This window comes from Herpailurus yagouaroundi, unplaced genomic scaffold (assembly GCF_014898765.1).
Source record: "Herpailurus yagouaroundi ecotype Mexico unplaced genomic scaffold, PumYag 140, whole genome shotgun sequence".
Classification (NCBI taxonomy): domain Eukaryota; kingdom Metazoa; phylum Chordata; class Mammalia; order Carnivora; family Felidae; genus Herpailurus; species Herpailurus yagouaroundi.
Genome location: NW_024412395.1, coordinates 6,357,379 through 6,373,645, shown reverse-complemented (window position 1 = coordinate 6,373,645; position 16,267 = coordinate 6,357,379). Strand labels below are relative to the sequence as shown.

The 16,267-nt window shown below is 37.4% G+C and overlaps 1 protein-coding gene across 1 annotated transcript in view; it reads left to right on the top strand.

The window, feature by feature from the left end:
- Nucleotides 1-16,267, top strand: part of CNTNAP5 (contactin associated protein family member 5) — a 777,640-nt gene that overhangs the window by 201,666 nt on the left and 559,707 nt on the right. The window lies entirely within an intron of this gene.

The window sequence follows — 16,267 nt, the reverse complement described above, 5'->3', positions numbered from 1 at the left end:
TAATTTGACTGATATTGCACAATTCGTAAATCTTGGCATTAGAATCTGTAATCAGGTCTGACATTGAAACCGCTGTGCTCAACAGCCTCTATCAAGATTTAAAAGGAATGAAAGTGTTTAAAAATACAAGGCAACTACAAACTGTAAACTCATTCTGTCTTTATAAATAATCAGCAGCTAGGAAGCGAAGGAAAGTTTTCTCCAAGTTGTGAAAAAGAACTTTCCTTCCCTACCGCAAGGCCCAACCTCTTGACCTTCTCTTGTTAGTGAAAGGCTGAGGTTAGAAAGGGAGAGCACATAGCAAGAGGTATCTGGAGGAAGCTTTAGAAACTCATGCACTGGATTAAAAAAATGTATTCATTTGCGTTGCTTACAATTTAGGGAAAGACATATCCAAATATTTATTTTTCTCCCAATGTGCATAAAATGTGAAGATTTGACAATTGATAGAATTATCTTTCTCATAATCTCCCTACATGTTTTTCCCGTGAAATTAATTCCAAGTTTGTTTTCAAACTGGTATTGGTCTACATTTGTCTGTGTTGGCCCTGCTTTGTTGGCAAAAAAAAATTTTTCCTATTTTATGTTTATTGCTTTTTGCTAACCTCCTACTAATCAATATTGCTAATTGAAAATAATAGTAAACTGAGGATTAAGATTAGTCATGAACAGATTGCATCTTGAGAATAGTATTATTATCATCTTTATTCTGGGTTGCCTATAATATTACGTTGAATTATTTTCAGAAAGCATGTGTTTTCTTCATTTTAAAAATAGGCTTTTGGGGACTATTCTATTTTTTCACTCAATTTTGAAGCCCCTATACAATTTTACAGGTTTTTTTTTTTTTTTTGCTTCCTTTTATTTTGCTTTTAGTTCGAAAGGAGAAATAATCACACCTTCCATTTTGAGGAAGTTTTAAGGTTTTATGTTGACTTTAGAGGGACTAAGAGATGTGGGATTACTTATTTTCTTTGGCATGTTCAATCAGAACTGGTCGTTTCTCAGAATGAATTGGAGTTTTGAGTTATTTTTTGTCTAAATATTTTTATTAAAGTGTAATCGACATGCAATATTATATTCATTTCAGGTATACGACCTACAATTCAACATTTGTGTACCTTGCAAAATGGTCACCATAATAAGTCTAGTTACTGTCTGCCACCATACAGCATTATTGTCCATTAATATTATAGTCTATATTCTCCAAGCCGCACATTACATCCCCGTGACATCTTTATTTGATATCCAGATTATTTTACTTCTTGATCTTCTTCACCCATTTTGTCCATACCCCAAGCCCCTCCCTTTTGGCAACACCAATCTTTTCTCGGTACCTCTGAGTCTGGGTTTCGTTTGTTCTGTTTGTTTGCTTTGAGTTTTATATTCTACATGTAAGTGAAATCATGTGGTATTTGTCTTTCTATGACTGACTCATACTACTTAGCATAACTCCCTCATGGTCTGTCCATGTTGTTGCAAATGGCAAGATTTCCTTCTTTTTTTATGGCTGAGTATTATTCTTCTGTGTGTGTGTGTGTGTGTGTGTGTGTGTGTGTGTGACATCTTCTTTATCCATTCATGCACTGATGGACACTTAAGTTGTGAGCATACGTTGGCTATTGTAAATAATGCTGCAGTGAACATACGGGTGCATGTCTTTTTTGAATTAGCATTTTAATCTTTTTCAGATAGATAGCCAGTTGTGGAATTACTGGATCATATGGTCCTTCCTTTTTTAAATTTTTTGAGGAACCTCCATGCTATTTACTATAGTGGCTGCATCAGTTTGCATTCTCAACATCAGTGCATGAGAACTGCTTGTTCTCCACATCCTCGCCAACGCTTGTTATTTCTTGTCATTTTGACAATAACCATTCTGACAAGTGTAAAGTGATAGCTTATTGTGGTTTTGATTTTCATTTCCTTGATGATTAGTTATGTTAAACATCTTTTCATGTACCTGTTGTCTGTCTGTATGTCTTCTTTGGAAAGATGTCCATTCAGATTTTATGCCCATGTTTCAATCAAATTATTTTTATTGTTGCTGCCACTGTTGTTGAGTTGTATGAGTTATTTATATATTTTGAATATTAGCCTGTTATCAGATATATGATTTCCAAATATCTTCTCCCTTTCGGTAGGTTGCCTCGTGGTTTTGTTAATTTTTTTCTTTGCTATACAGAAGCTTTTCAGTTTAATGTCCTATGTATTTATTTTTGTTTTTTTGCTTTTGCCTTAGAGTCAGATCCAAAAAAATATACACACAACTGATTTCAAAGAGCTTATGTTCTATATTTTCTTCCAGGATTTTTATGGATTCAGGTATCTCCTTCAAGTCTTTAATCAATTTTGAGTTAATTTTTGTGTATGCTGTAAGATAGTGGTCCAGTTTCCTTCCTTTGCCTGTAGCTGTCCAGTTTTCCCAGCACCATTTATTGAAGACATCATCATTTCTCCATTGTATGTTTTTGCTCCTTTGTCATAAATTAAGACTCTCTATTTTGTTCCAGTGATCTATGTGTCTGTTTTTATGCCAATACCATATTGTATTTTGATTACTATAAGTTTGTAGCTATGGTTTGAAATCAGGAAACATGATGCCTACAGCTTTGGTCTTCTTTGTCAAGATTGTTTTGGCTATTTGGAGTCCTTTGTGGTTCCATATAAATTTTAGAATTCTTTCTTCTACTTATATGAAAAATTTCATTGGAGTTTTGATAGGGATGGTGTTGAATCTGTAGATTGCTTTGGGAAGGATGGACATTTTAACAATAGTTATTTTTCTAATCCATAGCATGACGTATCTTACCATTTATTTCTGTCCTCAAAATCTTTCACTGGGGTCTTATAGTTTTAAATGTACAAATCTTTAATCTCCTATGTTAAAATTTTTACTAGGTATTTTATTCTTTTGGATGCAATTGTAAATTGGAGTTTTTTTTTTTTATTTATCTTTCTGATACTTTTACAGTGTGTAGAAACATGACAGATTTTTTCATATTGATTTTGTATTCTGTTACTTTACTGAATTCATTTTTAGATCTAACAGGTATTTTTTTGGTGGAGTCTTTAGGGTTTCTTATATATAGTATCAGGTCATTTGCAAATAGTGACCATTTTGCTTCTGCCTGTCCAACTTACACCTTTTATTTATTTTTCTTGTTTAATTGCTATGGCTACAATTTGCAATACTATGTTGAATAAAAGTGGGGGGAGTGGACATCCTTGTCTTATTCCTGATCTTAGAGGAAAAGGTTTCAGCTTTATACTGTTGAACATGGTATTACCTGTGGGTTTGTCACATATGACCTTGATTATGTCCAGGTACATTCCCACTATACCAGTTTTTTCAGAGTTTTTATCATAAGTTGATGTTGAATTTTATCAAATGCATTTTCTACATCTATTGAGATGATCATATGATTTCTACCTTTCACTTTTGTTAATGTGGTATATTATATTGATTGACTTGTAGTTGTTGAATCTTGTATCCCTGTAATAAATCCAGCTTGATAATGGTGTATGATTCTTTTAATGTATTGTTAAATATGGTTTGGTAACATTTTGTTGAAGACTTTTACATCTATGCTCATTGGGGATATTGGCCTATAATTTTCTTTTTTTTTTTTTTTTAATTTTTTAAGGTTTATATATTTTTGAGAGAGAGAGAGAAGAGAGAGACAGAATACGAGCAGGGAAGGGGCAGAGAGAGAGGGAGACACAGAATCCAAAGTAGTCTCCAGGTTCCAAGCGGTCAGCACAGAGCCCAATACAGGGCTCAAACCCACGAACTGTGAGATCGTCACCTGAGCTGAAGTCGGGCATTCAACCGACTGAGCCACCCAGGCGCCCCAGCCTACAATTTTCTTTTTTGTGTTGTCTTTGTCCAGTTTGGGTATAAGAGTAATGCTGGTTTCTTAAAATAAGTTTAGAAACATTCCTTCCTATTTATATTTTTGGAAATTTGAGAGTAGGTATTAAATCTTTGAATGTTTGGTACAATTAACCAATGAAGCCATCTAGTTTGTTGGGAAATTTTTGATTACTGATTCAATCTCCATAATAGTATTTGGTCTATTCAGATTTTCTATTTCTCCATAATTCAGTCTTGGAAGATTCTAAGTTTCTAGGAATTAATCCATTTCTACCAGGTTGTCCAGTTTGTTGGCATGTAATTGTTCATAGTAGTCTTTTGCAATCCCTTTTATTTCTGTGGCATGAGTTCTAACTTCTCTTTCATTTCCGATTTTATTTGACCCCTCCCCCCTTTTTGGTGCTGAGTGTAGCTAAAGTTTTGTCAATTTCAGTTATCTTTTAATTTCATTGATCTTTTCTATTGGTATGTTTGTTTATTTGTTTGTTTTTCATTTTTATTTCACTTATTTCCACTCTGATCTTTATTATGTCCCTCTTTCTACTAATTTTGGGCTTTGTTTCTTCTTTTTTTCTAGTTTCCTTTAGGTACAAAGTTAGGTACAAAGTTTATACCTTTAGGTACAAAGTTAGGTACAAAATTCATTTGAGATTTCTTTGTTTCTTGAGGTAGGTCTGTCTTGCTATGAATTTCCCTCTTAGAATTGCTGTTGCCTCATCCCATATATTTTGGTATGTCATATTCCTGTTTTCATTTGCCTCCAAGTAGTTTTTTTATTTCTCTTTTGATTTCCTCTATGATCCAGTAGTTGTTCACTAGCATGTTGTTTAACCTCCATGTATTTATAGTTTTTTCTAGTTTTTTTTTTCTTATAATTGATTCTTAGTTTCATACCCTTGTAGTCAGAAAACATGTTTGATATGATTTCAATTTTCTTGAATTTACTGAGATTTGTTTTGAGGCCTAAAATGTGACATACTCTGCAGAGTGTTCCATGAGCATTTAAGAAGAATGTGTATCCTGCTCCTTTTTGTTTTTGTTTTTGTTTTTAAATTTTTTCAACGTTTATTTATTTGGGACAGAGAGAGACAGAGCATGAAAGGGGGAGGGGCAGAGAGAGAGGGAGACACAGAATCGGAAACAGGCTCCAGGCTCTGAGCCATCAGCCCAGAGCCCGACGCGGGGCTCGAACTCCCGGACCGCGAGATCGTGACCTGGCTGAAGTCGGACGCTTAACCGACTGCGCCACCCAGGCCCCCCAATCCTGCTCCTTTTTGACTGGAATATTCTATCTCTACCTGTTAAGTTAATTTGGTTTAATGTGCCAGTTAAGGCTGATGTTTCCTTATGGATTTTCTGTCCAGATACTCTATCCATTGATTTAAGTGAAGTGTTAAAGTCCCCTACTGTTATTGTACTGTTGTCAATTTCTCCTTTTTAAGCCTATTAATATTTGCTTTGTATATTTTGGTGCTCCTATGCATGCTGCATAGATATTTATATCACATTTCTTCATTTGATCCTTTTATGTACAGCCCCTCTTATTTCTTTTATCACAGTCTTTGTTTTAAAGTCTATTTTGCCTGATTGAGTGTAGCTATACCAGCTTTCCTTTGCTTTCCACTTTCATGGAATTTTTTTTTTTTGTTTTTTTCATCCCTTAACTTTGGGTCAGTATTGCTTTGCCTCTGAAGTAAGTCTCTCATAGACGGTGTATAGAGGCATGAGGCTCACAGAGACCAATCCAAGCTCACATAATCAGGCACTGACAGTGCCGAAATATTAAATATTAAGATTTAATTCTAAATGTAGGTTATTGCAAAACTGTATTTTCTATTTCTCCTTTATTATACTTGATTATTTTTTAAGCTTAACAAAATCGATTTACTCTTCTCACTTTCAATGTGAGTTTTAATGGACCCACTGTGTACAAATAATGTTAAGTCCTATTGCTTAATTCACATGTTGCTAAAGTATGGGTAAGAAGGCAGCAATAATATCAAACTGTGTTTGCATAGGGTAGAGATGTTGCTCAAACTCTCCAAAACTATATCAGCCTTCAAGAATGTCCATCAGAGACTCAGTATTTTACCAAATACTTTACAGACATAAGCAAAATCTGACTTGTGGATAATATTCATTAGTATTTCCACCAAATTATGCTGCTGGATGTATAGATTACTTTAAGGATTTTTATTTGTTCATTTTACTTTTTATTTTAAATTTAAACTTAGAAGTAAGATTATAGATCCACCAAAATTAAGCCTGGTACACAAGGTGAGCGCAATGGGAAAACAAGAGATTTTTACAAAACTCTCCAAATTGTTTTATTCAACTTTTCATAAAAAGTCAACACCTAAAAACATCAATATCAAGTACTGAATTAATTAAGTATGGTGTATAATGGAAGTAAAGAATCTCTTGAAGGAGACTTTCACATGGTCTTTTGAAGATCTTCGATTTTCAGATGATTTGCTTTTAAAATTGAGTTAGCAAACAATGCAACTTAGTAAATGCCATGGATAGCATATCAATTTACCAGAACTTGAGACTTATTTTATTTTGCAAAGTTCGTTTCGGAATGGGGAGCCTGAAAATTTATCTGTCTACACAATGTACACTATCAAATATTCATGCCCTAAGAATTCAATTTGAAGACTTTCTGACCTGGTACTGAATGGAATGTTCATGAATGAGGCCACCAAGCAGCCGCTTAGAGATGAATCATGATTTATGAACAAGCCAGAGTTTCCCACTACATTAAATAATCAGGTGTGAAGGTCTCAGGGACAAACATAGCAACGATTTTAGAATCTTAGCAGATTTAAAATCTCTTCCTGGTTGGCTCATAGACATGCCAAAGAAATGCAAATATTAAGTTTTCTAACTCTGAGCAGCAACATTAGCCTAAGATTGGTAAAATGGATAAATATATTTGGAACAAAGGGACCTCTAATTAAATCCACACAGACCAGAATCCTGTTACCACCAGTCATTTTGAAAGATAGGTCTGTAGAAACACTCACTTTTTAAAATAGATACAGAAATTGCTGCTTCAGCTCTGGGTCCCTCTTGTATGTGTTCAAACCCTTAATAAATCTATCTGTGTTTCCCATGTACAGCATGCAAGTGTTCTAAATATGCATCCCCCTCTACATGCATTGACATTTTCCTTTATTTTCTGATGTTTATCACTCTGAAATTTCAAAGACAGCTACTGTGCTTGTGTTTTAATACATGGTGTCCTCTTTTTAAATCACTATCCACATGGCTCATGATTGTGGACAAGTCAATTAGGATTGTCTCCTCTTCTCACCTAAGAAAGTTTTTCAATGTACTATAAAATTTCAGGCAAAATTTTACTTGTCTTGTCCTTGAGCTTTCTTTGCCCCTCCCCTCCCCCACATTTCTGGGTAGATCAGCAATGTCAAGTATATTAGGAATGGACACAAAAGCTTTATAGGAAGATTCCAAAGTATGATCTGTTTTATTTCCTTTCTAATGGCAAGTGTCATACCCATTCTGGCTACAGCAGCATATCGGGGTAACAGTTCCAGTCAATGGACTCACAAGTATTTAATAATTATTAGTACATTAGTACAGAGCAACAAGCGACTGCTAAGATCTTCAACTTTAAGTTGGGCTCCGCCAGTGCATGTTGAAAGGGCATTTCACTCATCTCAAAGTTAATTTCCATTGTCATAGCCCCCATATTCCATCACCCTTTATCACATCATCCTTTATCACATGTAAAAAATGATATATATCACAAATCTGTTAACCTTTTATATCCAAGAACTTCAGTACCAGAAACCCACAGTCTATAAAAGAGAAAGAAAAATCTACCTGAAGTCCCCAAAGTTATCTTACACCTGACCTGCAGGCCCCCCACTCAACCATTTTTAGTTTATAAATAAAATATCTTTTATTGAGACATATTGAATACATTATTTGCTTTTCCTGACCACTTTTACACATATATGAAAGTGTGCATACAAATTCTTTCTGTAATTCAATTATAAATCCCTCCTACTTAGAGATTTTAATGTCACCTAAAAACCTCAATAAGTTTTTCACTTACCCTACTGTGCTTTATTTATGAAGATGACAGAAAGTAAGAACTAGAAGCAATCTATAAGAATCCTAGAATTTCCAAATTTCTGTTTCTTCTAATTATTTGCCATTTTTTTCCCTAAGTTTACTCCTCCCATTATCAATGTTAAAGCTATATTCATCTCTGTAGGTAAAGTTATTCTACTTGTCTTTTCCAAAGATAATCTAATGAGGCCCCCTCAGGTCTAGTTTTAGACAAGTATCTGTTATTGCTGGATTCATCAACATTGACCATGAGGATATTAATGGTCTGTTTTACCTACATGTTCTCTTACTTGTCTCTAATCTCCATTTAATTAGGCATTCACAATCAGCCTCTGCTTAATGTAGATCATGTATTTTAAGATGGTATCATTCTAATCATTCCTCTTGCGATAACATAGGAAGGTTTACTCATGGGGGATGTAAGGGCCACAGTGATATGGACCACTGGGGGAAGACAAGAAGCTTAAAGAATTGAAGTCATTACTAAAGCAAGGAATTTTGCAGGGCTGGCACCTAAACATGAAATAATCACAGGTTAGAATACATCCAGAGGGTTGTAGTGAATTGGGTTGATTCCTCTGGGGTCTATATTCCAGGAAACCCAATGCAATGAAGGAGCTATTCTATCTGGCACTCAATATGAATAGTCCCTCGGCTAAGATTACCAAATATATTATCTAATACCTTCTAAATAATGTTAATGAATTTCTATTTTACAGGGGAAAAATGAAGTTTAGAAGGGCCAAGGATCCTAGTCCATATCACAGAAGTAACAAAGTGATGAACCAAGATACAAACCCAATTCTATGTGTCCATAAAGCCTAAGCACCTGAATCGCTTGATAACACCTTACTCAGTAGTTGATGACGTAAGAATTAAGAGCCAGTATTCTCAAAGGGCTGATGTAAACTGGGCTAGGATCAGGACACATTCTGGTCCAATGGGGAAGTAGCCCACTAGGCTAAACCAAAGTGGAAAATTCAAGTCCCATCTGGGCTAAAGCAGCATGGCGAGCCTTGTGGGAAAGCTTGGTGGGTATGGTGATGTCCAGGATGTAGCCCTAGCACATTACATCTTTGTCAACTAGTTTCAGATTCTTCCTGCTGGTGGCTCTGAAGTCAGTGGTGTGCTCATAATTGTTTCAGAAAGAGGTTAGATCTAGCTCACTGGCCTAAGCCTTCTGTTGATGTTTCTATAAAACAGATCATCAGAACAAAAGCTGGGAGAGACTGATATATGCAAAGCCAAAATCTGTCTCCCTCGAGTGTTTACACATTGAACCTCAGTTGTTTGCTCATGCAATGTGGGCATGAAAATGTCTACCTCCTCCTCTGCAGAATGGTTTCTCAAATCTTTTATTTTTAAAAAATGTTTTAAGTTTATTGTGAGAAAGACAGAGACAGCGCAAGTGGGGGAGGGACAGAAAGAGAGAGGGAGAGAGAGAATCTCAAGCAGGGTCCACACTGCCAGAGCAGAGCCTGACATGGGGCTCGAACTCATAAAACCATGAGATCATAACCTGAGCCAAACCCAAGAGTCAGACGCTTAATTGACTGAACCACCCAGGCACCCCTCAAATATTTTAACGACAACTAGACTCTTTGATTCCTTTCTGTCATGGATGCAATTTTCATTCCAGTAGGCCTGCTCAGTGATGGCCAATAATCACGTGACAGATTCCATCTGCCTCATTAGCTCATCATTACCCACTGAAACTACTGTAAATTATTGATATTCAGGTTACAGTTTTCTTTTCTGAATATCATGTTGCCTCTTCCCAATATGTCAGGCATTTAGTTCTATATTGAAGAATCCTTTGGCCTGTATGATAAAGTGGTCTATGATTTCTTGTAGCTTTATGGTGTCTGTCTTAATATAAAGCACTTGCATATGTTAGCCAACACTTTTCTCACACAGAGGTCAATAGAAACAATGGATTATACATTTAGGTCATCAGTTCCCTGATTTCATCCTTGAGTGACTTCCAAACTCTCTGGAAGATGGCTGTCTGATCTTCATGATTCATGCACATTTATTTTGCCAATTTGGTCTAGAATATCCTGAGTATTGATCAACTGTTTGATATAGTATTTTAAGCCTACCAATTTCAGAAAACAATTTGTGAGTGAGAATCTCATTACCATCCACATATATCTTTTAAATTCTCATTATACACCAGACAGTATGCTAGGTGTTGGGCATAAAAAGGGGTGTTCAGGTCTGATTAATCCCTTCCCTGAATGTGCAGAGCCATCAAGGGGAAGTAAATGACACTGCAACAGAGCATGTGTATTTAAGTGGCACCGATGGCCGTCCAGGAGCAAGAACCTTCAAAAAGGTGTGCTGGTCAGTAGGGAGTGCAAGGGACATAGTTGAGTCGAAGGGGCAGGGGCTGTGTTCAAGTTACTCTGGCTTCCCAGCAACTACAGAATGCTGTGTGCCTAATACTAAGGCAACAACTGTAAGAAGGGCGGAAGAGGAGGTTGTATGAAGGGAGGAACACTCACAGGGGAATAAGTGCCAGAAGCACAGTCTTAAAAGAAGTGGTATAAGATGCATCTGAGGTACGCAGAATTAATCAATTCAGATGGAATATTTCTCTGGTCAATTCTACGAGATAAACCTGGCAAGCAGAGCTAGCTAGATATTATGGGCTCCTAGTACACACATACTTTCTTGAGCTACAGACCAAGAACATAAGTCATCATGTGTTTATAACTTTGTTTTGATTTTTTGGTTGTTGTTAAATAATAAACACATATCATAAAATGCTATCAAATACATTTTTCAAGGTTTTGTTAATAGTTCTGTCCTTGGGGGTGCCTGGGTGGCGCAGTTGGTTGAGCGTCCGACTTCAGCCAGGTCACGATCTCGCGGTCCGGGAGTTCGAGCCCCGCGTCGGGCTCTGGGTTGACGGCTCAGAGCCTGGAGCCTGTTTCCGATTCTGTGTCTCCCTCTCTCTCTGACCCTCCCCCGTTCATGCTCTGTCTCTCTCTGTCCCAAAAATAAATAAACGTTGAAAAAAAAAATCATTTAAAAAAAAATAGTTCTCTCCTTGGTTCTTTCTTGGTTCTTTCTCATACATATATACATATAAGCTTTTAATGTATTTATTTTACAGTTGACCATTAATAAAACTTCAGTATTACGCTAAGCAAAGGAAGTCAGTCAGAGAAAGACAAATATTGTAGGATTTCACTCAAGGAGGAATTTAAGAAACACAACACTAAGGAGGGCACTTGTTGGGATGAGCACTGGTTGTTATATGTAAGTGATGAATCACTGGGTTCTACTCCAGGAACCAACAGTACACTGTATGTTAACTAACTTGAACTTAAATAAATAAATTTTTTAAAATTCAGTTAAGAAGTCAGCATGTTTAGAATTCTGCCTCTGATTGAATAAAGACCATCAGTGCAAAAGCCAGATATCACCACATAGCAGGCCAACAGAAGCAAAGAATGAAGGGAAATGCAGAGGCTTTTGATTACAGTAGAGTCTAGTTGCACCATCGCTTGCTTGTATGACTTTGGAAATGTCACTTCATCTTTTTGTAGTGATTCTCCCCATCCATGGCAGGCATATATCTAGAAACTTCCAGGCCCTTTGCATCTATTCCTCTACACTTCCCTGCTTGGACTCTTTGTGTTAATGGGCTTCCCTGTGGGTTGCAATGAGAAAGACATGGCAATCAAGTCTGAGTTTCAGTAGGGATCCGGCTCAGAATTGACAAGGTCCTCAAAGCTTGATATTCCCTGTGAATCACCCCCATGGTTTTATCCTGAGCACTTTCCACTGACCTTGGATTCTCTTATCACTAGATGAGGCTCTGCAGAAAAGGGAAGAAACAAGCGGCCAATCAGCATTGTGAAAGCAACAGCTGGGCTTTACCTCAGAATCAGCAGGCTTCCCTCTAGCCCTCTGGCTCCACATGTAGCCCTTGGAAGTTCCTCGTTGATGCCCATCTGTTTTCCTTTCTTAGTGTTAGAATTGGCTGAGATGTTTCAGAGAACTTCCCAACATGAGGTCTAGCCTCTTTAAGGAGTAAATACTTTCACACATTTACACATGTGGCATTTAAACACATCACATGGACACGGAGTCAACACACAGTCTTCAGGATTAATATTCATGTGGACACTTGCTAGGGGAGAGCAGATGTTTGCGATCTCCTACAAACTGGTTGCATTTGTAGTGGGATGGGATCCAGCAGCTGATAATCAAAAGGAAGGAGGAGGCTCTGGTTAAAATTAATTCTTCTAAATCCACTGCTTTTAAATTAATCTTATTGTTTAAGTCCTCAGTTCACAGGAAACTTGACTTTAATTGTATTTCTGATATATATAAACCAGTTAGGTTTTGGAGACATCCACCTTAGATTTGGAGAAATTGGAGTTAATATCCCAACTTTAATGTATAGCAAAGCATTAGATTTTTTATGTGAACATATTTCATTATTTTAGTGAAGTATAATGACCAAGAGGAAGATATCCTATTAGGTACCTTTTGTTTATATATTCCTTTTTAAAAAAATGTTTGTTTATATATTTTTTGAGAGACGGGGAGAGAGAGAGAGAGAGAGAGAGAGAGAGAGAGAGAGAGAGAGAGAATTCCAAGCGGGTTCCATGCTATCCTTGCAGAGCCCAATGAGGGATTTGATCTCACAAACCATGAGATCATGACCTAAGCTGGAATCAGGAGTCAGATGCTTAACCAACTGAGCCACCCAAGCACCGGCCATGTAGTTTTTAACTATCATGATTTTTTTTTATTTCCTCCCCTTAGATTATACCCATCTTTGAAGTCTGACAGCTATAAATTCCATGACTTTGATAAATGCTTTAGTACATACGAGGCTCAGTGTCCTCCTCTGCAAATTGGGTATATAAATGTGCTTACTTAATGTGGTCTGTTAAGGAGAGATTCTCAAAAAAAAATGTGCCTCAAAATGTGCCACATTGCTTATGACACAGATTGCTGGGCCCCACCTGCAGAGTTTCTAATTCAGTAAATCTGGGACGGAGCTGAAATTGCATTTGTAACAAAAATCCCAAGTAGTGCAGGTGCTGTTGGGTAGGGGCCTCGCTTTGAGAAACACTCGCTTTGAGAAACTGTCAATGGTTAATATGTGTAAACTTTACACAGTACGAAATAAATAAAGGATAGATACATTTGCTATCACTATTGAAGGTAGGTGTGTGTGATGCACCTGGGCACCTGGTGCAGATACCCAGAGGAAACTAGCTTTCAGTTTTCATTCTTTTGAGCTTTGTATGCAAATGGGAAACAATCTTAGTAAGTCAGCTTTTTTTTTTTTTTCCAATAAACTAAATACTCAGTGGAGAAGGTAAGATCTCCTTGTGGTTGCAGGCAAAGATAGGTACCCACCCAGGCTCATTAAAAACAATTAGCTGAGAGTCCTGGTAGCAGACAGAAGAGGAGAGGAGGAACCTGGGGGAGTTACTGACGCCTAAAGAAGAGGGCTCTGGTCCAAAGTCTGAAGCCCCGAGTGCCTACTTGGCTGTAGTCAGATGGAAGGATTCCAGGCCTGGCAGGGACCTCCAGCAGGCTAAGAGACTCTCAAGCGTTCTTTAAAAAGTCCAAAAGAAAGCAAGCTTCATTAAGTTTATGATTACAATGATAGCAGGTGATAGTAAAGAGAAAAAAGCATAATACAGTCAGCACAAGTTTCAATTCCTGTTAAGTATAATTTCTGGTTGAGTTTGCCTTCCTTTAATAGGAAAAAAGGAGAGAACACAAGTGAAATAGGAGTGTGAGCGGGAGTCGAACTTGTGTTTCGAGTCCCTGATCGATGGCAACTGTTCAGGGTGGGGGAGACCCCCCTTGCCACTGCTGGGTCACCAAAGGCATCGCTGTGGCTGTAGCGGCCATCTGGATTAGAGAAGGAACTGAATGGTATCACTAAATTTGTCTAGACTCTAGATTTACAAGTAATTCTCCAATTTAGGGGCTCAAGAATTATTTGGAAATTAATTCACAAGTCTGTATAAAAAAAGAGCAAAGTTTTTCTTTCTTTTTTTTTTTTTTTGTCTTGTTTTGTTTTTAAGTATTAGAAGTACAGAGAGGGCGTCCATAAAAATCAGGCTTGAATTATTGTGGCCCGAATATCCTAGGTGCTCTGTTGTGTGGGAAAGGAGATGTACTTGGAAAAAAAAAATCTGTACCAAAGAATCATGGGCCTCTAACATCCTGTCTTATCTGATTGTAATTTAGGATATCAAGCATCTGTTAGGCACATTCTGCAGGCAGTAAATTAAGGGGACTTAAAGAGTAGGAGATAGAAATCCCTAATCAAAGGTGAGATAAATGCACAGAAAGGTACACAATAGAAGGGTGTGCACAGATTGGCATGGACACGAGAGCATGAAGTTTCTGACTTGTCAGTAGGATAAGTGCTGTGAATTTTGATCTTGCAATGGCTCTTCCACAGTGGTGAACTATCTGTCCCTGTTTATGACACACTGCAATTATCTGCAGCCCAAGTCCCACTAATGGACTGTGGAACAAAGTGGAAGCAACCCATAAGGGCCGAGCAGATAGGCACGAACACGTCAGTGCTCTGTTCTAAACAAGGCAGCGGCCGGTGTGTGGGAGCTTCTGTGAACGGGAAGGAGTCTGAGCCAGGCGAGAACACGGGGAGTGCTGTGTAGGCAGAGAGGTCCCAGGGATACCTGCTGCATTTACCCTGAGGGGCGGGTCATTTCTGAAGTTTCTACGTCCACACGCCCCGCCCCCCCACCCCCCCCCAACCAACGCTCATGTCCACCAATGAATAGCTGCTATTGCTGGGGGAGGTGGTGTGTGTACCTCGCTGCAGGAGGTCACAGGTGATGCCCAGGGCCTGTCTCTGAGACATCTCTGGGAGAGAAGGCTGCTCTGGACGCCCTTGAGCCCGGTTTCTGTTTCCTCGAACCTGTTCTACTGGGTCCTCGACACACCCTTCCCTCATTCCACGCTATGTGCGGGACTTCTCTTTTCGACATGGATTTGTCACTCGGTGAATAATTTCTGAAACAAATGACACCTCAATAAATGGCCTTGTGAGTGTTGTGCAGGGGCAAGCTAAGTCATCGTGTAAGAAAATGCAAAATCTTTCTTCTTATGACATCGTAAACACGTTTCCGAAATAACTACAGGGGTGCCTGGGTGGCTCAGTCGGTTGAGCATCTGACTTCGCTCAGGTCATGATCTCAGTTTGTGGGTTTGGGCCCCACGTGCTGAGAGTTCAGAGCCTGGAGCCTGCTTCAGATTCTGTGTCTCCTTCTCTCTGTCCCCTCCCCCCGCTTGCGCACTCTCTCTCTTTCTCTCTCTCTCTCAAAACTAAATAAACATTAAAGAAATATTAAAAAAAATGAAAATAGCTACACAGTTACAAAAACTTTCTCTCAAAACTAAATAAACATTTAAAAGATATTTAAAAAAAATGAAAATACACAGTTACAAAAACTTTCCAGGTCTTTAAGTGTGCAAAATCAGTAAGAATGCTTTGTAAGCCTCCTACCCCCACCCCCTGAAACTTGAAAACTTACAGATGATGTTATTTACATGTAGAGATATGAATGAAACTGCTATTTTATGAGTGTGTTGCTATTATTTTAGCTAGAGTTGATAAATTGCATTGATATATATGTGTATGTTTATATGCATACATATTAATATTTAAAGATATATTGCACATATATATTTGTAGATTTAAATCATATGAATATATTTCTAGATTAAATATATGTGTGTACATTTATCTTTAAATAAACTTAGATAAATACATGTGTTGTATATTCATCTGTATATGTATGTTACATATTATATATATAATATATATATATATCTTTAAATATTAGCATGTATCACCTTGATTTCTCCATAATTATAAATTCTGGAGACTTTATGATTCTTCCAGATCTTTTACCATTTTGCCAGTTATTAGAAGATTTAGATGATTTTGCTTTATTTACTTTGTATTAAAACCTTTATGTTGGAATTAGATGTCGCAACAATAGCAATATATAAATCATGCCAAGTTACTGTAAAGTTTCATTGCTAATTGCCCAAGTCTTATTAAACTGCAGAAAAATGGAGACATAGTACTTTAGTGACACGATGACCAAGCTGGACTCTACATTTTGTCATAGAAGTTGCTATTAAATGAGAGGCACTATTAGATGGGATTGCAGATACAGATGCAGATACAATGATACAATATTTTTGGCCTGAAACCGTCTTTTAAGCATATTAGAAACAATGGCGCTAGCAACACATACGGAGTGTGTA